A 27,960-nucleotide genomic window follows, 5' to 3' on the forward strand; every position below is an offset into this window, starting at 1 on the left:
GTAACTTTCACCATTTCATCTTCTATTATTGCAGATGCTACTAGGATTCCTAATGTAGGGGAGAAGTGGTTCAAGTGCCAGGATCTAGATGAGTACTATTATGAACCTTATATCAAACCCCAGTAAAGAAATCAGGTGAAGAGATTGTTTCCTTTCAAGTTTCTTGAGAAAAAGTATGTCCCCATGATGAAAATCATCATGAAGTATTTCACTTGTGAGGGTTGGTTCTCCAGGATGTATACTTATCATATTAGGCTCCTCATGCATTTTTCTAGGGTGAGGATGTTAAACATCCCTTATTTATTTTTCAGAAGTATTGAGAAGATGGATTTTATTGTCCAAAGGAACCCTTACCCTCAGTAGATGAGTAGCCTTTATCGTTACTCCCTGATCAAGGTTATTGTGCTTCATTATCTTAGTCTCTTTAACATCCCTTGGGAGACCTTTATTTCTAATGAGATCTTCAGGGGTCCTCAAATTCCTCCACCAGTGCCTCAAGAAGCAGTAGGACCTTCTAGCCCAGCAAAAACAGATGAGGAGGCCAAGGAGACAAGAACTACTAAGGTGCATGTTTTCATGACATATCAAAGAGGCACTAGGAGATTATTTGCGGCAGATAGGCAAGTGTTCTCTCCACAGGATGTGGAAGGGGCCTTGCCTCCTTCATTAGCTCATAGGAAAATGCTATCTCCACAAGATGTGTAAGGGGCTTTGCCTTCTTCTTCAACACAGTAGGTACAGGTACAACGGCTACACAAAGGGAAGGAAAAGATGCCAGAACAGAGTCTTGACAATGACAAGGAAAGGAATTTTGACTTAATTAAGCATGATGAGCTGAAGCAGCATTATACTCGTCACGGAGTTGAATTCATTGACTTAGAGGCTCATGACAAAGAAACCATCAAGGACATCATCATACAAGGAAGGGAAGCTCAAGAACAAGCTTTGGCAAACAATTTGGAGAGGGCCAAATATGTTATCACATATTTGGAGAAATAAAACAAGCAATTGAGTGACAAACAAGTCCTCATGGAGCTAGAAATGCTTAATATAAAACAACAAAGTGGCAAAGAGGCGCCTCTCACTTTGAATCCTATTGAGAAGGAGATTGAAGAGGATAGAGAAACTTGTTAGAAAATTATATATTACAGAGCAATGGAACACATAAAATATTGTAGAAATATATACACATAAAACAAGAGAGACACAAATATACGTGGTTCACCCAGTTTGGGCTACATCCACGGAGACACAGCCAGTCCTTCTTTATTATATTATCTAGCAAACTAAAGAGATACAACCTACAACAGATCCGCTATAACACCCTCTTCGCTCTCAATCTCCTCTCTCTTCCTCACTCAGAATACAGATATGCATAGACGCAATACAATTCCCTCATATATAGTGAGGGGTTTCCTTCTAGGGTAAAAAACCCTAAATTAAACATAACTTCTACCGTCAGATCATCCGCCTAATGAACAGCCCAAATTGACTAGAAATTACTAGACTTTTACAAGGAAATTTTACATCTATTTTTTTCTTCGGGGGCGCTACTCCCGAACCCCCACCGGGGGACCGCTGGCCCCCAGACCCCCTAGCCAGGGGGATTAGCCCCCCCGGACCCCTGTAGGGGTGACAAGCCCCCCTCGCACCCCCCCGCATGAAGGGGTGTACAGTCTTACTAGGGTATACATCCGGCTGAGACATTTGAATACAAAAGATAATCAGGCTCCACACCCAACAAAACTTGGCTTGAGAGAGTCAACTTACACCTTGAGAAGCTGTTACAGAAGGCCAACAGAGATAATCAGATGATCAAACACATGGCTTATCATTACAGGACCCGAAACAAGATTTGCAATATGAGGGTCAAGAAAATGAAAGCTAGGCTAAGGCAAGCCTTGAAAGGAAAGAAAGAGGAGGATAGACTCAGAATGCTAGCTGAAGCCTCCTTGGCTCATCAAAGCACATGATGGTGGTGCTTCACACTAATTTTGGGCAATTTTTAAACAAATTTTTCCATTTGCAATTTTGAATTTCATTACACAGAAAAATTGCGCGCTTTTCCTAGGGGCACCCATTGAAGAAATGGATTGCATTTTTGGATTCATAGTGATGAGGACATGCACCCTAGCAAGTTTCAAAATTTTTGGGGCAGAACTGGTCCACCAAAAGGTCAAAAAAACACCCTAAAAATGACCTTTCTGCCACTTTTTGGACACATAAGCAACCTTGGGAGAATCAAGTTTTGAGGGGTAAAATGAGCTCCAAATGCCGAAATTCCAAGTGTTTTCGAAATTAGACTTGAATACCTTTCCAATGAGATATCATGAGCTCAATTTTTATGCCGGAAAGGTATCCAAAAGGGCCCTGAAATTGGTGTTGCGCTTTTCATAGTTTTTGCTCAAGGTTGTTATTTCTCCAATTTTTTACTATAATCATGGATTCTCTCTCATGGTGGATAATTTACCTATGTAAATAATGTCATGGCTTGTAAATATGATGGATAAATAGTAATAGAAGGTAGATTCATTGCTTAGGAGTTAGTTTGAGCCCAAATGAATCAGTTTTTCACTTTTAGAGGCAAGTTGTTGAGATGCCTATATTCTTGTTTTCTTGTTCAATGTTGGTTAGATTAGCTCCTCATCTTGAGGATTCGACCCCTGACGATGGGAGGAGGTTGAAACAATGCCTATATCTTCTTCTTCGTCCTCATTGTAGAGGGTTGGACTCAGTTGGATGCTTAGACCTTGATTGTACATCTTTGTAAGCAGTTTGGTAGGAGATTAATAAGAATTGCAGCTATTTTTATGGGATCCATGTGGTATGGAGTTTTAGTACAGTTTCTTCTTTTGTGATCATATGTTAGAATGTTTTGTATGTTTCATTAATCATTCCATTGCTTCTTAGTGAATGTTTTCAAGTTGATAGGCAGAATCCATCACAACACTGCTCTGCTTTGGGTAAATATTCACATTTATATGTTTTCTACTGTTTAAGAAGGATCCATGATTGTCACATGCCCTTCTTAGCTTCTCACCAGTCTTAAAAATCTCACCTCATCAAGCCCTAAAGTGCTAAAGCCTATGCCTACCTTGCCCCATAGAACACCCTGCATTTCTGACCTAATTTCCCAGACCTAAACTGCCCAACTCCTCCTGATCCAGCAAAACCTCTACAAAATCCAATCAAAACTCTCGAGCTACTATACCTAGCCTAAAATCCTTTACCTGATCCAGTCACCTTGACTGAGATCCATAAGGAGAGAGCCCTCTCCCAGCCTAGTAGGGCTAGCTACTTGGCTAAGCTTGGTTTGTGGTTACCCTAGCATTTCCTCCCTTCAGCCTGAGGTCAATCTAGGTGATAACATAGTGGCAACCATACTGGGGAAGAAATACTAATCACCCCGGTAATATCTTTCATTTAAATTCTTGAACTTTGGATTATGAGTTTTAAAATTTACTAGGTTGAAATAGAAAGTTGTAAAGAAATATAAAAAACTTTGAAATTTGAGCACACTAGATTCGAGAAAGTACACTAGAGCCAATCCTAATCCCAATCGTGCCCTAGTAGTGGATAATCCTAATTTGATTTCAAGAAGACTCAAAAATCAAGAAAGTTCAATCAGTCTCGTACCTTCAATAAAAGTAGATTCATGCCCTGACCAGTGGTTTTCTTTGGAAGACCTCCCATTTGATCTATCGTTTGACCTTTCCTTATTTAGAACCAGGTCTGAAAGTGCACTTGATGATATCATTCTAGACCCAGAGTTTATTGCAGATCTCGAAATTCAAAAGGAAAATCGGTCAATTGATGAGTATATCCTAAATTATCCTCAATCATCCCTTGCTACTGCTAAGATCCCTGAGTTTTCTGAAACAGCATCCACTACCCTCAATTCATCATTATTCCCATCAACCTCTGAAGTTCATTCCCAACCTCAGTTTATACCTACCCTTCCCCTTCAACCTATCATATCCTATCAAACACCTATTACCCCTACTTCTCCATCAACCACTCCATTAAACCCTAGTAGTCCAACCGTTGTTTCAAATCCACCTCGAGTCATGGCTTCCCAGTATGCACCCCTTGTTTTACCTCAGAATCTTGGTGATATGCCCGCTAATTACCAAAGTAAAATACCTCTTTTTGATGCCACTCAAAACATTACAGCTTAGCATCATGTTGATAGAATGAATGACTCTTTTGACCTTCATGAGGTTGAGATAGAAGATGTGACTATGAGATTGCTTGTACAAAGTTTTGGAGGTGAAGTTCAAAAATGGTTCAGATCTTTACCCGTAGCCTCTATCACCACTTTTCTAGTCCTACATAGGCAATTCCTAGATCGGTGGGAAGTAAAGAAGAATCCACTCCAAATTTTGTCTGAGTACAAAAACATCAAAAGGAATGTCGGTGAAAATGTGCAAGATTATTGTGTGAGGTTTAATGCAGTCTATAATGCTATTCCGACCAACATTAAACCACCAGAGGGGTTAGCCTTGCTCAAGTTTCCAGACAGTTTCGATGTTGATATGGCATATCAGTTACGGGAACATGATCCCACCACACTAGAAGACATGCAGAAGAACGTTGTAAGCGTAGAAGCGAATCTGTTGGCCAAAAGAGCAAGAATGAGATCTAAAAAGAGAGTGACCATAAAAGAGGAAGCATCTCTTTCATATGTTAAGATGGATACTTTGATCCGAACAGTGGAGAAGATGGTTGATCGGCTGACCATTACAGATAGACCTAAAACACCAATCAGGAATCCAAATTTTAGAGGACAGCAACAGCCCCAATTCTGGATCAAGCAGAGAGAACAAAAGGCACTGGACCAACCAACACAACAACAGAAAATGAGAACTCCTTTGCAGTGGAATAATGTTCAAGGAATGGAAGGAGAAGATGATGATGATGATCCGGTAATTGAAGTAAAAAAAAATTTCACTTCCCATGGTATGCCCATTTTTCTGACAGAAGATGAAGAATATGCAGAGGTTCCAAACATTCAAAGGGATGAAGATTACATATTAGAAAATGATGCAGTTTTGGAGGCTGAGTCCGATGATTATCAGTGAGGTTATATGAATGCTTTGACAGCACAATAGAGGCAGTATTCTTTAAGGAGAAGAGATGTACCAATCAATCCCATTGAGAAAAGAAGAGATCTGCAATCAAAGAATGACTCCATAAACATTCAGAAGAAAGGGAAAGAGCCTGCCGATCCGAGTTCTAGCAAAGTACCATCAACAAATAACATTGCAAATGAGAAGAATAATCAGCAAAATGCAGTGAAAGAGCAAGTAGAGAAGAAGGACCTTACTGTCAAAAAGGTAGAAAAAGTTTCATCCTTTAATTTAGAAAGTGAAATTGTTAAATTAAAAGTGACCATTCCTTTGACTGAGCTGGTAAATAATAGCAATTATAAACACCATGTGTCAATAATTTTGCAAATAGACCCTTTGTTAGACATGGTAAATGTCGAAGATGATCATCCTGAACTCATTTTTGGTCGACCTATAGAAGGTTAGTCTAAAGATAGTGAAGTTCCTCCCTTTTACCTAAGTCTTAGATTGCTTGAATACATTCTCCATAATGTCATGTTTGATTCCAGAGCTTCTCATAATTTGATTCCTAAATCCATTATGGAGAAGTTGGGCCTGGATATTAGCTGGAAATACCATGATTTGTACTCCTTTGACTCCGGTAGAGTTCGTTGCATTGGTCTTATCAAAGATTTGGTAGTGTCTTTAGATCAAATCCCAACCAAAAATGTTTTGATGGATGTGGTTGTTGTTGGTATTCCACTGTGATTCAGTATGCTTTTATCTAGATTGCGAGGTTCTAAACTCAAGGGCACTTTACAACTTGACTTCTCTTATGCTACCATTCCCGTTTTCGGTCAATTGAGAAAATTATACTGGGAAAAGAAAATGAAATACAAGATCACCAGCAAAGAGAAGCCACTTAATCATCCAATAAATGTTGTACATAATCATTTGTTTTGTACTCTGATAGCAGATTAAATGATGTAAATATTCAAATTGTAGAAGTAGATGATGTACCCAAAATTTTAGAGAATTTTAGGGCAGTCCTGTTATGAAACCAGCTCAAGAAAAGATAGAAAAGATAGATCAACGCCTTAGAATTCAGCCTCTTCGAGGGGGAAACCTCCTTTACATTACATAAATGAACAATTCTTGGATGATTCAAATGACAAAACCTCCTTTCTATATATAGGAATCTATGGAGTCACACTATAATCCAGCCGACCTAACAATAATAATATAAAGCCACAAAAATAACAATAGAGGGATTCTATGGGCACATTAATAACAATATGGGGGCAATGGGGGCACAACAATATAAATAAGGGGTATAACTACAATAGTAATGGGGTAATCACTAGTATTATAGGGACCCAACATGCCCCTCTCCTTCAAAAAAGTGTTGTCCTCAACGCTTGAGTAGTTCTGGATACTTCTGCATAAAATTCTCATCCTCCCATGTGGAATCTTCAGCGGATAAGTTCTTCCACTTGATAAGATACTCTGAAATTGATCGATTTCGTAGCTGTCGAGTTCTTGTTTCTGTGACTGCTTCCGGTTCCAATATAATTTTTCCTTCCTCGTCAAGTTCTGGCAATATTGTTTGAACTGGGAGCTTGTCGCCTATAACCTTCTTTAAACATGAAACATGGAAAACTGGGTGCAATCGAGAAGCTGCAGGAAGCTCCAATTTGTATGCCATAGTACCAATCTTTTGCAACACCTTGTACGGACCATAATACTTTGGTGATAATTTATTATCCTTCTTAGCTTGCTTGAGGGACATTTGCTTATATGGTTGTAGCCGTAGGAATACCCAATCACCTACATCAAAACTTCTTTCACTGCGATGTTGATCTGCCTGTTGTTTCATTCTATTTTGTGCCAACACGAGGTTATCCTTTAAGAGTTGGAGGACTTGTTGTTGATGTTCGATGTGATGTTCCACTGCCTGAACCTTAGAATTTTCTCTTAAATATGATGTGATGGATGGTGGTTGATACCCATAAAGTGCCATAAATGGGGTCATTTTTGTTGCTGTATGGAAGGAAGTGTTATACCACCATTCAGCCAGAGGCAACCATTTGACCCATTGTGTCTGTTTATCAGATACAAAGCAACGAAGATATCCTTCCAAACATTTGTTTACTATCTCAGTTTGCCCATCAGATTGAGGATGATAAGATGAGCTATGAGCTAACTGAGTACCAAGACAAGAAAATAATTCTGTCCAAAAATTTCCAGTGAAAATGGGATCTCTGTCACTTACAATAATCTTTGGGTTTCCATGTAGCTTTTGAATTGTTTCCATAAATGCAGTAGAAACTGTACTGGCTTTAAATGGATGTGATAATGCACAAAAGTGTGCATACTTGGTAAGTCTGTCAACTACCACCATGATGACACTCTTTCCCTCAGACTTGGGTAAACCTGTGATAAAATCCATTGAAACCTCCTCCCAACGTTGGCTTGGAATGGATAAAGGTTGTAATAGACCCGGTGTCTTAATTGTTTCAACTTTATTTTGTTGGCAAACCAAACATTCCGCCACAAACTTTTGAATATCTGATTTAAGGCCATCCCAAAAAAATTCCTTCTTAACCCTGTGGTAAGTTTTTAAAAATCCTGAGTGCCCTCCTAAGGGAGAAGTGTGCAATTCCATAAGAATCTTTTGTTTTAGCTGGGAATTCTTACAGAGGTATAAGCGATCTTTGTACCATAACGAATCATTTTTCCAGCTAAATGTATCAGACGTACTGGAATCTTGTTGTAACTTTCGAATAAGTGCCCACACTTCTTCGTCGTTCTTCCATTCCTCCCTTGCTTCGTTTATCCAATCTGGTTGGATAATAGAAATGGCACAAACAATGCTTCCACATTCTCATCCTTTCTTGAGAGTGCATCTGCCACCACATTTTGCTTCCCTTTTTTGTAGATGATTTCAAAGTCATAACCCAACATCTTTGTGACCCACTTTTGTTGCTCTTCAGAGGATAATCTTTGTTCTAAAAAGTATTTAAGGCTATCATGATCCGTTTTTACCTTGAAGTGTCTTCCCATTAGGTAGGGTCGCCATTTCTTAAGTGCATGGAGTATTGCCAACATTTCCTTCTCATAAATAGCTTTGCTTAAAAACTTTCCCTTGATTGGACGACTTTCAAAAGCAATGGGTCTTTCATCTTGCATTAGAACAGCACCAATTCCATTTCCTGAAGCATCACATTCCACAATAAAGGTTTTTGTGAAGTCCGGTGTAGCTAAGACCGGTGCTTGGCACATTGCCTCTTTAAGATGTTCAAAGGCCTTTGTTGCTTCCGGAGTCCATGAAAATGCATCTTTCTTCAATAATGTTGTTAGAGGTGCTGCTATTCTCCCATAATTCTTAACAAACTTGCGATAATACCCTGTCAACCCAAGAAATCCTCGCAGATGCTTTATGGATGTGGGGATTTTCCATTCCTTAATGGCTTTAATTTTGCTAGGGTCTACCTTAACTCCTTCATGAGATACAATATGACCCAAATATTCCACCTCCTGGACTCCAAAGAAACATTTGGATCTTTTTGCATATAATTGTTTCTCCTCCAATAGTTGTAGCACCCTGTCAACATGTTCAACATGATCCTTCCAAGACTTGCTGTAGATTAGTATATCATCAAAAAATACTAACACAAATTTTCTAAGGAATGGTTTGAAAATTGAATTCATCAAACCTTGAAATGTTGAAGGTGCATTGGTAAGGCCAAAAGGCATGACCAAAAATTCATAATGACCCTCATGAGTTCTAAATGCCGTTTTTGGAATGTCTTCAATCTTCATTCTGATTTGATGATATCCTGAACGAAGATCCAACTTGGTGAAGTAAATTGATCCATGCAATTCATCCAGTAATTCATCAATGACAGGAATGGGGAACTTATCTTTAATAGTGAGCTTGTTGAGCTCCCTATAATCCGGACACATGCGCCATGATCCATCCTTCTTGTGCACCAATACTACTGGAGCAGAGAAAGAACTTTGACTCGGTTGAATTATACCAGCCTCTAGCATTTCTGCAACCATACGTTCAATTTCACTTTTTTGGACATAGGGATATCTGTACGGCCTGATGTTTGGAGGAACACTTCCTGGAATCAGATGAATAGCATGATCATGATCACGCATAGGTGGGAGACCTTTGGGAGTCTCAAATACCTTGGAATGATTGTCCAGGACTTTTTGGAGATCTGGAGAAATAGATGATTCCAATGTGGAAACATCTAGCGAACATAATTGTGCAATTACACCTCTTTGCTCCTTTTTTAGAAGCTTTGTCATACCATTAGAGCTGATTATCTTTCCTGGTTTCCCTGCAATACCCCTTAATTCAACTTCCTTTCCTTCCACAGAAAATTTGATGAAAAGTTCTTGAAAATTAAAAGCTATTGTACCCAAGGATTGTAGCCATTGGACTCCTAGTACAACATCAGCACCTCCCATTGGAATGGAAAGCATTGGGCTAGTCAATACATATTCTCCCATGGATAGCTTGATATTATGGCACTTTCCAGAGCAATTTATTGTTCCTCCATTTGCAATCATCACTTGACACTCTGGTGCTGGATATAGGAAGCAATTCAATTCTTTTGCTACCCTACAATGAATAAAATTGTGGGTGCTTCCTGAATCAATCAACACTATTACCTTTTTCTTCTTGATTTGTCCTTCTATCTTGATGGTTTGAGGAGTGGTAATTCCCGCCAATGCATTACAAGATATGGTCGGATTTATTTGTTCTTCATCTAGGCTTTGTTCCTGGAGTATATCCTCTTCTTTTGACCTTTCTTGCTCCTTTTCTTCTTCCTCTTCACAATCTATGTAGAATAATTTCTTCTCAGCACACTTATGACCTTTAGTGTATTTGCTATCACAACTGTAACAAAGCCCTTTTGCTCTTTTTTCTTCCAATTGTTGTGGTGTCAACCTTATAGGTTGTGGAAGACTAGGGGCAACAACACTTCCGTCTTTATAGTTGTGAGTGGTATGCTTCCTGGTTGCCATAATTTTGCTTTCCATTTTTCTTGCTAACCTGAATGCCTTCTCTAATGAATCAGGTTCCCAAAGGCGAACATCATGTTGGATATTATCCTTTAAAGACCCTATGAACACATCAATCCTATGCTCCTCTGGAATATCTTTTACCCTTATGTTCAATTTTTGGAACTCCTCAATGTGCTCCATTATTGAACCCTTTTGTTTGAGACTTATCAATTGGCTAAAAAAAGTGTTGCTTTTTGTATCCTCATAATGTGCTATCAATTCTTCCGTAAAAATTGCCCAAGTGATAAATTGTTTACGAGAGCAAAGCCATTGATACCATACAAACTGATTTGGTTCCAAATATAAAGTTGCCATACGTACCTTTTGTGTGTTTTGCACATTATTGAGATCGAAGAATTGCTCCATCTGTAATATCCATGTGGCGGGATCCTTGCCATCAAACTTCCTCATATCGATTTTTGGAATATGGTGGGTCTTCGATCCAACATTAGAGTCTATGGAATCATGATTAACATTTCTTTTGTTCTCATCATGAGTTTCCTTTACTACCTTTTCACCATTAGTAAGTATTTCTTGTAAAAATTTGTCAAATCTGTCTTCAAATCTGCCATGTCTGTCTTCAAATCTGTCCTCAAATCTATCTTCAGATCATCCATCTTAGCTTCCATGCCCTTTATCTTAGATTCCACGCCATTTATCTTAGCATCTGTTAGCTTTTGTGAGCGTGACATTTGTTGCACTTGTTCTTGTAATTTTGATATATCATGTAGCATTTCTTCCTCTTCTTCATGAGTCATGCTAGAGCTTTCAGGTTCCTTACTAGGTGTTTGCATTTTCTTTCCTCGGGGCATCAGTTACCGATAATAATGCTTTACTATGCCCTTTGAATTTCTTCAAACCAAGCTTATGCAAAAATAAAAAAAAAAACTACACACCTTTTTTCACTTTGTAGAAGCCTGATATTGAATCTGATGTATCTCTGTAATTTCGAATCATCCAGTTCTGAAATTGCGACCTGTAGTAGCCTTCTATGTCCTCTTTCCAATGCCACTAGTCTGATCCAAATTGGATTCTCCAAGAAAGAGTTATGTACAATCTCCCACAGTGACATGATTATAGACTAGTTCAGTAGAGCGAACTTGTATGACGTGCCACGTGTCACTGTTTCAACCTTTGACTCTAAAAAATATATAAAAGAAACTACAGTCCGTCCTCTTTCTGTACCTTCTTACGAAATTTCAATCCGATGCTCAGAAAGAAAGTTATGACGATTTTCCCCAGGTCACCTGTTTTGAATGTAATTCAGGAGTCTGCAAAAAGACCAACTTCCTCAGATCATATCTCCGAAAATATTGCGCGAAAAGCTCTGAAATTTGGACCCAAGGTTCAGCGCGATTTTTTCTCAAATGGGTTTTTTTTGCGACTTCTGAAACGTCACAGAAAAAAATTTATAGCGAAAATTCCACGATGACCTGTTTGGAGCAGCGAAACCCTAGAATCCAAAGCTCTGATACCAAATGTTATGAAACCAGCTCAAGAAAAGATAGAAAAGATAGATCAACGCCTTAGAATTCAGCCTCTTCGAGGGGGAAACCTCCTTTACATTACATAAATGAACAATTCTTGGATGATTCAAATGACAAAACCTCCTTTCTATATATAGGAGTCTAAGGAGTCACAATATAATCCAGCCGACCTAACAATAATAATATAAAGCCACAAAAATAACAATAGAGGGATTCTATGGGCACATTAATAACAATATGGGGGCAATGGGGGCACAACAATATAAATAAGGGGTATAACTACAATAGTAATGGGGTAATCACTAGTATTATAGGGACCCAACAAGTCCTTAATCAGGAAAAAGAGAAAGTAGAAAGTTCTTATAAGTAGCAAAAGGTCAGTGTAGAGTAGAAAAATGAAGTAATCAGTCAAGGTAAGGAAACAGAATTTTAGCATCTAGAAGATGAAGCCGGCCTTTGGAGCATGGACTTTGATGGTGTTGTGGGTAAGGACAGTGCTAGTATAGGAATTTGGATTCACAGCCCTACTTTCCAGCCTACCAAAGTCCCAATTAATGTTAGAGTATGTTCTTACAAGTTGGCTTTTGATTGCTCTAACAATGAAGCAAAGTATGAGGCTTTGATTACAGGTCTTAAAATTTTGAAGAAACTGAATGCAAAAAGGATTTATGTCTATGGTGATTCAGAGCTGGTGATCAAACAGGTAAAGGGAGAGTATCAAGCAAAGCATCCGTAGATGAGAGCCTACAGAAATGTAGTCCTAGATATTTTGAGAATGTTTCCTGAATATACCTTGATAGCAGTACCCTGAACTCAAAACATTATTGCAGATTCACTCGCCACTGTTGCAAGCAATTTGAAGATCCCAATGAACTCCAACAACAAATTTGAAATTCATGTCAAACATCGGCCTGCTATTCTGGATAATTTAAGATATTGGCAAGTGTTTTGGGATGATAATGAAATCAATGCCTTTTTGCAAAATGAAGGAAAGTTCAAGAATGCTTCCATCAATGATCATTGTGATTCCGATGAACAAGAGATTGAGGTGAATCAAATGGAGTTATTACAGCTGAAGGATAACATTATTCCTAGAGGTCTCATACCCTTAGAGGAGCTTTTTTATTAGGATGATGTGGCTAGAAAATTGAGCTTGGTTCCTACCGACAAATGAGTTGAAGATGTCAATCTCGGAACAGCTGACAAGCCCAAGCTTGTAAAGTTTTCAAAAGCATTGTCTCCCGAGGTAAAAGCCCAACATGTTAGATTACTTTCTGAATTTTCTAATGTGTTTGCATGGGATTATTCAGATTTGAAGGTGTATGACAAGGATATAATTCAGCACAATATTCTTATCAAGCCAGATCAAAAGCCTTTCAGACAGAAGTTGAGAAGGATCAATCCAAAACCGCTGCTATCGATAGAAAAAGAGGTAAACAGATTGTTCAAAGCTGGCATCATTGTTCCAATCAGATTTTCTGATTGGATTTCGAATTTGGTCCCGGTACGAAAGAAGACTGGAGAAATAAGGTTGTGCATAGATTTCTGGAACCTCAACAAAGTATCCTTAAAGGATAACTATCCACTTCCAAAGATGGACCATATTCTGCAAAGAGTAGTTGGAGCATCACGGATGTCACTACTTGATGATTACTAAGGCTATAATCAGATCTTGGTGCATGAAAAATACCAAGATAAAACTGCCTTCACAACACCTTGGGGAACTTTTCAGTATGCCAAAATGCCATTCAGATTGAAGAATGTCGGAGCCACTTTTCAGCGAGCGATGGACATCGCTTTTGCTAATGAGAAGGATGTTTTCTTGGTTGTTTATTTAGATGATTTGACGATATTTTCTGGTTCTGATGATGACAACTTTCACCACTTAAGGGTTGTCTTTCAGTGATGTATAAAGTTTGGGATTTCTCTCAACCCCAAGAAAAGCCTTTTTGCAATGGACCGAGGATGCCTTGAAGTCATTCAATTTGGTAAAATTTGCTTTGACCATAGCCCCAGTCTTGATTAGTCTTCATTACACTCAAGATTTCATTATATTTTCATTTACATCCGAGCATACCATGGCTATGGTATTGATGCAAAAGAGAGATTAGATTCAGAAACCCATTGCTTTTTTCAGTAGGACTATTTGAGATGCTACCTTGCGGTATAATATCATTGAAAAACAAGCATTGGCTCTCATAAAAGCATTGAAGTATTTCAAAGTGTACATTCTGCATTCACACACCATAGCATATTTCCCTAATGAAATAGTAAAAGATGTTTTGATGCAAACTGATCCGGAGGGAAGAAGGGGTAAGTGGATAGTAGCAATGTTGGAATATGATCTGGAGATTAAGCCCACTAAACTGATCAAGGGACAAGGCTTAGCAAAACTGATGGCAGAATCAAATCTGCATGCTCTAGACATAAATCTCATAGAAGCAATGTCGGAGGATGAGGATGGTGACTCACTCATTCAAGTTTCAAAAATGTTTCTCCAATCACCGTGGTATTCTGATATATTTTATGTTCTTCAGCATCTTTCACCACCTCCTGGAATGTCAAGAAGCAAAGGTAGACCACTAAAACTCAAATCAGCAAAATTTTTCATTTTAAACAGTGCTCTTTTTTGGAAAGATCCAGGAGAGGTTCTTCTTAATTGTTTGGTTGAAGATGAAGCCCAGCAGGTGATGCATGATTTTCATAAAGGTGACTGTGGTGGTCATTTGTTTTGGAAAACAAAAACTAACAAAGTGTTGAGAGTAGGATATTATTGGCCAACTTTACTTTTAGATTTGTGTAAAAAAATGATGAGCTACTATGAATGCCAAGTTTTTCAATGAAAAAGGAAGCTGCTTCCTCTTCCTTTGAAACCAGTTGAAGTAAATGCACCTTTCCAGCAGTGGGGACTTGATTTCATAGGGGAAATCCATCCTATATCATCAGCACAACATCGATGGATCTTGACAGCTACTGATTACTTCACCAAGTGGATTGAAGCCATTCCGACAAGGCAGGCCATGGATACGGTAATTATTCAATTTTTAGAATCTAATATCCTGTCTCGTTTTGGTTGCCCTCACAAGATTATAACAGATAATGTAGTAGCATTTAAGTCCAAGAAAATGGTGGAGTTTTGCAACAAGTACAACATTACATTGGGTCATTCCACAGCATACTACCCGCAGGGCAATGGATTGGCTGAGTCATCAAATAAGTCCTTGGTGAATATAATCAAGAAAATGTTGGAGGAAAATAAGAAGAATTGGCATTGAAAGCTTGTTAATTCCTTGTGGGCCGATAGAGTGAGCAACAAGAAATCCATAGGTATGTCACCTTTTGAGTTGGTTTATGGTACTGATACAGTATTTCCTACGTCACTTGCAGTCTCAGTCATGAGACTACTACAGGAAGCTGGCAGCGAAGAGGATGATATTTAGCGAAGAATTAATCAAATGATTCACCTTTAGCAAACAAGAGAAGAGGTTTCTCAAAATACTTTCTGGTTGCAAGAAAAGATAAAGAAGATCTATGACCGTAAAACCAAAGCAGAAAAGTTTCAGCTAGAGGATGTAGTGCTACGGTGGGATGCACGAAATGAGGAGAAAGGAAAGCATGGTAAGTTCGAAAATCTATGGAAAGGACCGTACAAAATCTCAGCCTATCGAGGATAGAATGCCTTTTTGTTGAAGGAAATGGATGGTCAAGATTGTTCAGGAGGGCCAGTGAATGGTAGGCCCCTGAAGCACTACTACTTTTTAGATTGTTCCTTTAAGTTACACCACCTTCATTGTATATACCAGTTTGATTTCCATTGTAAGGTTTCAAGTACACTGTCATGAAGCTTGGGACCCAAAGTGAAGGCTATAAAGTTTAAACGATTAGTGTCAAGTTTGGTTGAGTTGGTTTATAGTCAAGTTTTGAGTCAGTTTGGTTGAGAGTCAGTGTTCAGTTGTATTGAGTCATTTTTCACTTTTTAGTTTTGACCGTATTGCCCAATGGATGAGGCACTTGGTCTACGGTGTTCTTGACACCTCCAAGGATCTGCCATCCCCAATAAGGCCAATGTTAGTGTCAGTATCTGCATAATTCCATCAGGGATCAAAACCCACTCTTTACATTTTCATAGTAGGGGTCTCATACTAAAAATTTTGCATCATTCCATTAGGTCATGATATACTGATCCATTGATGGTTGTTTTCTCTTCAGAAAATCTTTCCCTCATAGAGTATACTTGTTGATCCTTCTTTAGATTGTCTTCAGTTATGGTTTCATAATCAAGTTGTAGTTCATTTCATTAGGTCATAGGGCATGATTTCATTAGTTCTAGGGATTCCTCACTAAGGTCAAGAAACTGATTTCAAAGTGTAGATAAAGGTCAGAAAGGGTATGAGGATGATCAATAAATCAAGCATGATGGCTTGTAAGTCATAGCTACTAAAATTATTATCTTTTTAAACTAATGTAATTTTCACCTCAAAAACATGTTTTTGAGGTGAAAATAGAGTATTTTAGTTTATTTGTATTTCATATGTAATTTTAAGTTCCTATATGTAATAATTGATCTCAGCTACACCAGAGCATTTCTCCTTGCTGCTAGATAGAAACATTACAAAAATTCAAGTCAAATTGAGCATTTATCCACCTGCAAAAACACAAGAAGGAAAAGGCATTAAAGGAGAACAAGAAACATTGAAAAAGTGGGTTTTTCAAGTGAAAAATCAAAATCTTCTTTTATTTAAGCCCTCATACTTCATTTTCAAATTCATTATCTTCATTTGCCAAGAAAGAAGTGAAAGGGAGAAGAAATAAAGGCGAGTTTGAGTGAGTTTGAGCGAAAAAAGCTCGACGTTGCACGTTTGGCAGAGAGGCGCTGCGCTTTTGGCCAAAACAGACTGGCGCTGCGCTTTTGGAGGTAGGCATTGCACTTTTCACCCAACACTATGCTTTTCCCTGATTTTCCTAGAACAAAAATGAACGGGCGCTGCGCTTTTGGCAACAGACTGGCGCTGCGCTTTTGGAGGTAGGCATTGCACTTTTCACCCAGCACTATGCTTTTCCCTGATTTTCCTAGAACAAAAATGAACGGGCGCTGCGCTTTTGTCATGGCGCTGCGTTTCTGAGCGAAGGCGCTGCACTTTTACCAGGATTACCAAAAACCTCCAAATCTTCTAGCGGACCTCAAATTTGTTTTGCTGTCCATTATTACAAGTAAGTACATGTCCTTCATCTTGGTTTTGGGTTGCTAAATCTAAGTTACAAGCATCATTGGTAATTTTTAATCTTGAAACCCTAAATTCTCCCTAATTCTACCTAAACCCTAACTCCTTCCTATTCCTCTTAGCACCCAGCCCTATAGTCCTAAAATCACCCTATCCCTTTTCCCTCTTTCCCATTATTCCTTCACATTCCCTTTTGTCTCTCTTCCCCAAGAGCTCAAGACACAAAACCCTTCTTCTCATTTCCCACTCCATTAATTTCCTAGTTGCAAGCCCATTTTCCATCCCTTCATTCCTCATTTCCATACACCTCAAGCTTGAAAATATGGACCTGGAAGACCAAGACTATGAGGAGGAGAACGCAACTAGTGATACCTCAGCTGATAGAGCCATTCAACCGAGAAAACCACACAAGGGAGGCAGGATTATCAGAGAAGATCCATCAAACCTTAGGGAATTGCAAGCCTCAGAGTTGGCTGTCACATGCTTCATATACCTTGGCTGCTATGAATTCTGTGAACAGGTTGAGAGAGTGCAATATCACCCGCAACTCACTAGACTTTTTGCAGCACATATTCATGACAACAGGGTGACTCTTGCTGGGGTAACTTTCACCATTTAATCTTCTATTATTGAAGATTCTACAAGGATTCCTAATGTAAGGGAGAAGTGGTTCAAGTGCCAGGATCTAGATGAGTACTATTATGAACCTTATATCAAAACCCAGTATAAAAATCAAGTGAGGAGACTGTTTCCTTTCAAGTTTATTGAGAACAAGTATGTCCCCATGATGAAAATCATCATGAAGTATTTCACTTGTGAGGGTTGGTTCTCTAGGCTGTATACTTATCATATCAGGCTCCTCATGCATTTTACCAGGGTGAGGATGTTAATCATCCCTTACTACTTGTTCAGGAGTATTGAGAAGATGGCTTTTATTGTCCAAAGGAAGCCTTACCCTCAGCAGATAAGCAGCCTTTATCATTACTCCCTGATCAAGGTCATTGTGCTTCATCATCTTAGTCTCCTTAACATCCCTTGGGAGACCTTTATTTCTCATGAGATCTTTAGGGGTCCTCAAATTCCTCCACCAGTGCCTCAAGAAGTAGGAGGACCTTCTATCCCAGTGAAAACAGATTAGGAGGCCAAGGAGACAAGAACTACTGAGGTGCCCGTTTTCATGACATATCAGAGGGGCATTAGGAGATTATTTGCAGTAAATAGGCAAGTGTTTTCTCCACGGGATGTGGAAGGGGTCTTACCTTCTTCATCAGCTCATAGGCAAATGCTAGCTCCACAAGATGTGGAAGGGACTTTGCCTTCTTCTTTAGCACAACAGGTACAGTTGCAACAGCTACACAAATGGAACGAAAACATGCCAGAACAAAGTCTTGATGATGAGGAGGAAAGGGATTTTGACTTGACTAAGCATGATGAGCCGGAGCAGTGTTATACTCGTCACGAAGTTGAAATCATTGACTTAGAGGCTTCTAACGAAGAAACCATCAAGGACATCATCATACAAGGAAGGGAAGCTCGAGTACAAGCTTTGGTGGACAATTTGGAGAGGGCCAAATATGTTATCACATATTTGGAGCAAGAAAACAAGCAATGGAGTGACAAACAAGTCCTTGTGGAGCTAGAAATGCTCAAGATGAAACGACAAAGTGGCAAAGAAGCACCTATCACTTTGACTCCTATTGAGAAGGAGATTGAAGAGGATAGAGAAACTTGGCTTGAGGGAGTCAACTTGCACCTTGAGAAGCTATTACAGAAGGCCAGCAGAGACAATCAAATGATCAAACACATGGTTTATCATTACAGGACCCGAAACAAGATTTGCAATATGAGGTTCAAGAAAATGAAAGCTAAGATAAGGCAGGCCTTGAAAGGAAAGAAAGAGGAGGATAGAATTAGAATGCTGGCTAAAGCCTCCTTGGCTCATAAAAGAATATGATGGTGGTGCTTCACACCAATTTTGGGCAGGTTTTAAACAAATTTTGTCATTTGCAATTTTGAATTTCATTACACAGAAAAAGTGCCCGGTGGCGTTGTGCTTTTCCTAGGGGAACCCATTGAAGAAATGGATTGAATTTTTGGATTTGGAGTGATGATGACATGCACCCTAGCAAGTTTCAAAAGTTTTGGGGCAGAACTGGTCCACCAAAAGGTCAAAAACACCCTAAAAATGACATTTCTGCCACTTTTTGACACACAGAAGCAACCTTGGGAGAATCAAGTTTTGAGGGGTCAAATGAGCTCCAAATGTAGAAATTCCACGTGTTCTGGAAGTAGACTTGAAGGCCTTTCCAATAAGCTATCATGGGATCAATTTGGATGCCAAGAAGGTCTCCAAAAGGGACTTGAAATTGGTGGTGTGCTTTTGCCCAGTGGCACTGCGCTTTTCACAATTTTTGCTCAGGGTTGCTATTTTTCCTATTTTTATTGTAATCATGGATTCTCTATCATGGTGGATAATTTACCTATGTAAATAATTTCATGGCTTGTAAATATGATGGATAAATAGTAATTTAAGGTATATTCATTGCTTAGAAGTTAGTTTGAGCCCAAATGAATCAGTTTTTCACTTTTAGAGGCAAGTCGTTGAGATGCCTATATTCCTATTTTCTTGTTCAATGTTGGTTAGATTAGCTCCTCATCTTGAGGATTCGACCCCTGATGACGGGAGGAGGTTGAAACAATGCCTATATATTCTTCTTCGCCCTCATTGTAGAGGATTGGACTCAGTTGGATGCTTAGACCTTGATTGTACATCTTTGTAAGCAGTTTGACAGGAAATTAATAAGAATTGCAGCTATTGTTATGGGATCCATGTGGTATGGAGTTTTAGTACAATTTCTTCTTTTGTGATCATATGTTAGAATGTTTTGTATGTTTCATTAATAATTCCATTGCTTCTTAGTGAATGTTTTCAAGTTGATAGGCAGAATCCATCACAACATTGCTCTACTTTGGGTAAATATTCACATTTTTATGTTTTCTCCTATTTAAGAAGGATCCATGATTGTCACATGCCCTTCTTATTTTCTCACTAGTCTTAAACATCTCACCTCATCAAGCCCTAAAGTGCTAAAGCCTATGCCTACCTTGCCCCATAGAACACCCTGCATTTCTGACCTAATTTCCCTGACCTAAATTGCCCAACTCCTCTTGATCCAGCAAAACCTCTACAAAATCAAATCAAAACTCTCAAGCTACTATACCTAGCCTAAAATCCTTTACCTGATCCAATCATCTTGACTGAGATCCATAAGGAGAGAGCCCTCTCCCAGCTTAGTAGAGCTAGCTACTTGGCTAAGCTTGGTTTGTGGTTACCCTGGCATTGCCTCCTTCAGCCTGAGGTCAATCTAGATGACAACAAATCGCATGCACCCAACAAAATAGAAATGAAAAATATGTATCTCAAAAAGAAACTACTACTTAAAAAGAGAAAGTACAAGAACCTTCAATTATGTGTATTGTGCCTCATCTTGGGAAGCTAATAAGACCCATATTCCAAGAAAATAGGGAATCAAAGTGAATTACACATAATGAAAAAGGAAACATAAATGAACATATAACAACATAAGCAAGGAAAGTATGTTATCAAGAAGCATCAAGGTTGTTCAATGGCAATGATATCATCATATTTTTCATTGGTGTCCTCTTCATTGATCAAATTTTTTAGTTTATCAATTAAAATATTATGTGCTAAGAAGATGGGGATATGATACTAGCATTAATGATAGGTGCATCATTTTGTTGGGTGTGGAGCCTGATTATCTTCTTGATTAAGAGGTATCACCACATTGGACCCCTTTTCTTAATGTGGCAACAACTTCGTTGCTTTATTTGTGCCGCCAGGGGGGTCCAAGGGGGGCGATGACGATTATTTGGAGCCCCCTTGGTTGAAGCTAAGAATAGATGTAAATTTCCCTTATAAAATGTTGTAATTTCGTAGTCAATCTAGGCCATTCATTAGGCGGAAATATAATGGTAGAAGTTATGTTTAATTTAGGGTTTTTTTTCCTAGAAGGCAACCCCTCACTATATATGAGCAAATTGTATTGTGTCTATTTAGGTGTGTATTCTGAGTGAGAAAGAGAGAGGAGATTGTGTGAGAGCGAAGAGGGAATTACAACGGATCTGTTGTAGGTTGTATCTCTTCATTTTGCTGAATAATATAAAAGGAAGGACTAGTTGTTTCTACATGGACATAGCCCAAATTGGGTGAACCACGTATATCTGGGTCTCTCTTGTTTTATGTGTTTTCTATGTTTATATTTCTGCAATATTTTATGTGTTCCATTGCTTTGTAATATATAATTTTCTAACACATTTCTTGTTCTTTGGCGCTACATCATATGCCCCTATTCTCTAAATAGAACATTTTGATCGAGTAGGGGCTCTTGATAATTGTAGGGCTTCTCTTTAGAGCGTTTTGGTGCATTTGGACCATAGTTCTACAAGATAAATCAAGGTGGAAAAGTCAACCCAATAACATTAAAATTAAAACACCAAAAATAAATGAAAAATCAATGCTAACACTCTAATTAGCAACCCAATAACATTAAAATTATAACACCAAAAATAGATGACAAAGAAATGTCAACACTCTAACTAGCTTCAATCTCATGCACCCATCAAAATAAAAATGAAAAAGATGTATCTGAAAAGGAAACTACTACTTGAAAAGAGCAAGTACAAGAACCCTCAATTAAGTGTATTCTGCCTCATCTTAGGAAGCTAATAAGACTCGTGTTCCAAGAAAATAGGTAAGCTCGAAGTGAATTACACATAATTAAAGGAAACATAAATGAACATATAACAACAGAAGCAAGGAAAGTATGTTAGCAAGAATCATCAAGGTTGTTTTACGAGATAAATCATGGTAGAACAAGTCAACCTAATAACGTTAAAATTAAAACACCAAAAATAGATGACAAAGCAATGTCAACACTCTAATTAGAAACCCAATAATATTAAAAATTAAAACACCAAAAATAGATGACAAAGCAATGCCAACGCTCTAATTAGCTTCAAACTTATGCACCCAACAAAATACAAATGAAAAAGATGTATCTCAAAAAGAAACTACTACTTGAAAAGGGAAAGTACAAGAACCTTCAATTAAGTGTATTCTGCCTCATCTTAGGAAGCTAATAAGACCCATGTTCCAAGCAAATAGGGAAGTAAAGTGAATTACACATAATGAAAAAGGAAACATAAATGAACATATAAAAACAAAAGCAATGAAAGTATGTTACCAAGAAGTATCAAGTTTTTTCTACAAGATAAATCAAGGTAGAACAAATCAACCCCATAACATTAAAATTAAAACGCCAAAAATAGATGACAAAGCAATGTCAACACTCTAATTAGCAACCCAATAATATCAAAATTAAAACACCAAAGGTAAGTATGGAAAGGTAGGTAAGTATGGAAAGAGTAGGTAAGTTATTATCTTTTATAGTGTTATGGTTGTATCCCCATTAGGTCTCTAAGGTAAGAATGTAATTATATTTCCCCTTAAGTCAAACTTGTTTTGGGTGGTGAAAGCATTTCTACACGGGCTTATCTTGAGGTGTTGGATATAATTGGTACACTGTTAAAATCATTGCCATTATAGATCATAAACCCAACCAGTGACCAACAAAAGTAATGTTATTCTTATTCTCCAAAATAGGAACCTCTTATTCTTGGAATTCTCCAAACATATAACATTATAGAGATATATGGCAATAAAGGGCCAGCTGAAATTTGTGTTCAGAAGGAACACACACATTCACAAGGATAGGTATGGTGTGTCTTACACTAAAATGAAAGATGGAAATGAGAAACTTGATGTTATACACATATCTAAGAAATATAGTCTTCGGAAATCTTGGATACATTCAAAAACATGGGAACAATTTAAGGAACATTGTTTCAATATCAAGAGTAACAAACATATCAATGGTGTTAAATTGATTGATTTTAACTAGTATTGGTATACCATTGAATTCAATCATAGTTTTTACTTTTTGCATCAAGACATACTTTTCGAGTGGGAAACTTATGATATTCATGATGGTATGATTATGTTAAATGAAGTGGAGCTCATTTCCAATGAATTGGTTATGGGGACAGTCATCAACAAAGAATAAATGTTTGAAACTATGCTTTCGAAGGAGTACCACATAAATGAGTTGTATGCACCCTACATATTCGGAAATAAATATAACATTTCATGGAATGTGAGGCTTTTTTCCTTCCTAACGACCATACCCCTTCTATTACAGATCAAGGGATTGGTTAATCCATTAGCTCTATGCATAGTCATTATTATGATTGTAGATTTAGTAAGGACCCCTTTGCTGAAACTATACAAGCATTTCATGTCTTATTTAACCCCATAAAACCCATTTATGTGGTACTCCAAAATAGGAACTTTTTATTCTCCAAAATAGGAACCTCTTATACATGGCATTATAAACTTTTCCTTTTTTTTGAATTACGAGCTTTAAAATGGAAACTGCAAACATCCATTTCAAATGGAAATAAGAAATAGGAAATACCAGTATTTCAAATGGAAGGAGAAAACACCAATCAAGAAACCGAGGGATGTGAAATAGATACAATAACAATACAACGCACAAATTTCCCAAGAGAATGAAAAACATTAAGGATCAACATACAAATGTAGGTATATTTCTCAAAATATCGTTTACATTGCATCAATGGGTTACTAAAATCTGACATGGGTCGAGATATATGTGGTCGGAGTTTTAATACAAAGGTTTTGGTTGGTGAAATATAGCATATGGGTATAATTCCATACCATATGGTTTCAACAAATAAAAACGACCAACACATAGTATTTCAACGGAAGCATTATAATGTCATTCAAGTTTATCTATATATATATATATATATATATATATATATGGTCAAATGTTATTCGACCACCGCCACAGACCTTATCATATAGTTGCAACAAACCTACCATATTTATATTATATGTTCTTTCTGTTCTTAGATTTTATTTTTTTACCAGAGAAAGGAGCCTTGCGCGACTTACTTGGTCAGGACAAGGAGTCTGAACAAGGAGTTTGAGAAAGATGCCACTAATGAGTGAAACTAACCAAAATTCCTCTAGCATTGCTCTACAAAAAAAAAACATTATAAAAAAATCTTGTCAAAAATTCCTATAAAAAAAAAATAAAAAAATAAAAAATTACAAATAAACCTCATAGCGCTCGACTTCGACTTGCCTCAAACCAACAACAATCACAACATAGAGTAGTAACAACGCTCAGATCAACCAACCACAATCAAAACACAGAGCAGTAACAATGCTCGAACCAACAAACCATATTCAGAAATTAACAGAGTAGAAAACTTCGCAGCAGGGTCTAGACAGTCATATATATATATATATATCTATATATATATATATATCTATATATATATATATATATATATATATATATAGATATAGATATAGATATAGATATAGATATAGATATAGATATAGATATAGATATAGATACAGATACAGATACAGATACAGATACAGATACAGATACAGATACAGATACATACATACATACATAACAATGCTCGAACCAACAAACCATATTCAGAAATTAACAGAGTAGAAAACTTCGCAGCAGGGTCTAGACAGTCATATATATATATATATATCTATATATATATATATATATATATATATATATATATATATATATATATATATATATATAGATATAGATATAGATATAGATATAGATATAGATATAGATATAGATATAGATACAGATACAGATACAGATACAGATACAGATACAGATACAGATACAGATACAGATACATACATACATACATACATATAAGTTTTTGCTGCCAAATAAATAATTCGGTCAAAAACAATAGTTCGGCCAAATAAATAGTTAGGCTAAAACATTTATTTGGTTGAATTATTTATTTGACCAAACCAATTTTTTGCCAATTTTTTCAACTTCGGCAAAAATTTCATTTAACATCCAACATTAGTCTAAATGGATGAAAGTTCGGCTGAACGTTAGTATAATAGTTTAACCAAATAAATTTAGAAAATTCAGCTGAAAAAAATAAATAAATAAATGACATGAAAAATAAAAAAAAATCGGCCAAAAAATAGAGATTGTGAATTTTTCGGGGGCATTTCTCACAAAAGTGTAACCCAACTTCACGTTTTCACCTAGTAATCAATCAAGATATTTATTATTTGTTAGTGGTAACCTTTTACTAATTGGATACTTTTCTTTTTTTTCATTTTCAAAAGAATTTGACTACCAATTAGCCATTAAACTTCCAACATAGGGCAATGTGAAGCAATTTATAATGGGATTAGCCTCTAAATGGCATTGACCTTCATCTATAAACAACAAGTAATACCCCTTCCTGACCCAATTGATGTAAATATATGTACAATGATATTTTGGATGGTGAGTCAAATACATGCAACTAATAGGCCAATGAGTTGAGGTATATTTTTTGTAAGGTCTTAGTACCTAAGTGCTATGCTCCCAGTCATAGCACCCAATCCCATGGTGGAAAAAAAAGGGCTAAGCACGAAGGGGTTTGGAATATCGTGACCTTATAGTTCCATAGAATTTGTTTTAATAAAAGTTTCGATAGATTAAGGGTCTAATATTTTATCACTTAAGCACTATACGGGTGGTCACAGGCAACAGTCATATGAGAAAGGAAATGATAAATGGGGCTAAGCAGGAAGGAGCTAAAGGCATCAAAATTTTGTGATATTGTAATGTCTCACCTAATAAAGTTACGATATGTTAAGGCTCTCATATTGCAGTACAGTGTGTTAAAGGATGAATGGGTTGGAAATTAGAGAGTAAATGCATGCAGAAGAGTTGGTGTCGCAAGATTAATGGCAACTATAGAGATCACTGGGTCAAGGCGACGAGGACTGTGATTCTCAGAAAATAATTGTTAGGTTTGTCTCAATGTTGAAAGAAAGCCACCTATGATCTCTTGTGCACACCTTATAGAAATAAATTAAGAAGAGAGAAGCCATGTTGAAGTATATTCAAGTTATGTGAGCCATGAAAAAGCATGGGGAGATTCAGTGGAGTATGTAGGTGGACTAATATTGAATTCTTAGCATGGAGAATCACACAGGGAGTTGGTGAAGTGAAGGATCCCGTTCTCATGTTTTAATGTAGCGGAAGAATTTGTGAAAAGAGACGCAAAAGAAGAATGGAGTGCCATGCCAGGAGTATACTCTCGGGTAGTGTGGATGGCGACAGAGACAACATTGAGCTCAGTGAAATAGAGGAACAAAACTTAGGATTTCCATTGAGAAACTGGGGGAATACAATATTGTTGTGTATGTGTTGAAGAGAGTGGAGCAGAGTGTGTGAAAGTTGAACAACTGGCCCAAGTGTTGAACTGAAGTAGAGTGTTGCAGATAACCTATGAAATAGAAGGCCGAAATCATAGTATATGCAGTTGAGAGCAAAAGGATGAGTACAATGCTGAAGAGAGTGGAGTAGAGTGTTCGAAAGTTGAACAACTAGCCCAAGTTTTGAATTGAATTAAAGTGTTGCAGAGAGTCTGTGCAATAGAAGGCCGCGAGAAGAGAATATTTGGTTGAGAGCAGAAAAATGAGTACATTGTGTTGCTGCAAAGTGAGCAGAGAATAGGGTGTTGTCGTGTGAGGTTGAAAGAGTGTGGAATAGTAGATGACCAAGAGAAGAAGTATGATACTGCAGTGAACGAGATTGGTATTTCTCTGTATACTTAATATCCCATGTTTTTAGTTTGAAAATTGTATGAAAGGTAGAACAGTGGCTAGAGCAGGTGGTGGCCTGCATTCATAAGAGGTTTGTGGGGGTCGATGCCTCCTGTGAGTGGATGCTCACAAAAAAATTTACATAATTAAGTAGGTTCTTAATTTACATCATAATAGAAAACAAATTGGTGGTTTTTTCCCTTTGGGTTTCCACGTAAAAGTACTCGTGTCAATATGTGTATGTTTCTCATGTGATGAATTGTATATACATGTGAATGCCTTATCTTCTTGATTATTTGTATTGTGTATGAGAGCTCCCACAAGTAAGTAACCATAGTGAAAAGAGTTAAAGATTTAAAATTGTAAGAAATTCATTATTACTGATTCATCCCCCCCTCTCAGTAATTCCTTATTCCAACAATTGGTATCAGAGCCAAGTTCCTTTAGGAACAGTATAACCACTGGAAGATAGGTCCATAAGGAATTATGTTTAGAAAAGAGGCTCAAGATGCTTACTCAAGCAAGATACCAATCTTTGATGGGACAAACTATGTCTTCTGGAAAGGTAGGATGGAAGCCTATATTATGTCTCTAGGAGTAGATATTTGGAGCTCTGTACTAGTAGATTATGATGTCCCTCCCACTAATGCAGATGGTAAAAAATTGTATGGAAATAATGTTAAAGCCAAGAATTCCATTCTCTTTGGCCTTAGTCAATCTGAACTCGTAAAGGTTATGCACTGTAATTTTTCCAAGGAAGTGTGGGTGAAGCTCAATCAAAGTCATGAAGGAGATGATAAAGTCAAGTAGACCAAACTTCAAACCTTCATAATGAGGTTTGAAAGCTTAAAAATGAGTGAAGAAGAAATCATATCAAAATACTTCCTCAGAGTTGATGAAGTAACCAATATGATTAGAGGACTTGGTGAAGAAATTAAGGAAGATGCGATTGTTCAAAAGGTCTTAAAATCCCTACCCATGAGATTTAATTCCAAAGTCTCCACTATTGAAGAAATGGATAAGTTAAAGAATCTCAAGATGGACCAGTGGCTTGGTACTCTCACATCGTATGAGATTAGAATAGGAAAAGAGAAATATGAACCCAAGGATGCAACTTTAAAAGTGTCCAAGAAGGCCAAGGAGCACAAATATCATCAATATTTCTCTAGTTGTGAATCTGATTAGGAGTTGGCTCAATTTTCCAAGAAACTAAAGTGTGGCTTAGGAAAATATAAAGGGAATTTTCCCTTTAAATGTTTTGACTGTGGGAGAGTTGGACATTTTTCGTCCAAGTTCCCTTACAAAGAAAGTACTGAAAAGGAATATGATTAGAAATTTAGAAAGAA

Source organism: Pinus tabuliformis, chromosome 2_1 (assembly GCF_031772625.1).
Source record: "Pinus tabuliformis cultivar Carrire ecotype Pingquan chromosome 2_1, CPIR1, whole genome shotgun sequence".
NCBI lineage: Eukaryota > Viridiplantae > Streptophyta > Pinopsida > Pinales > Pinaceae > Pinus > Pinus tabuliformis.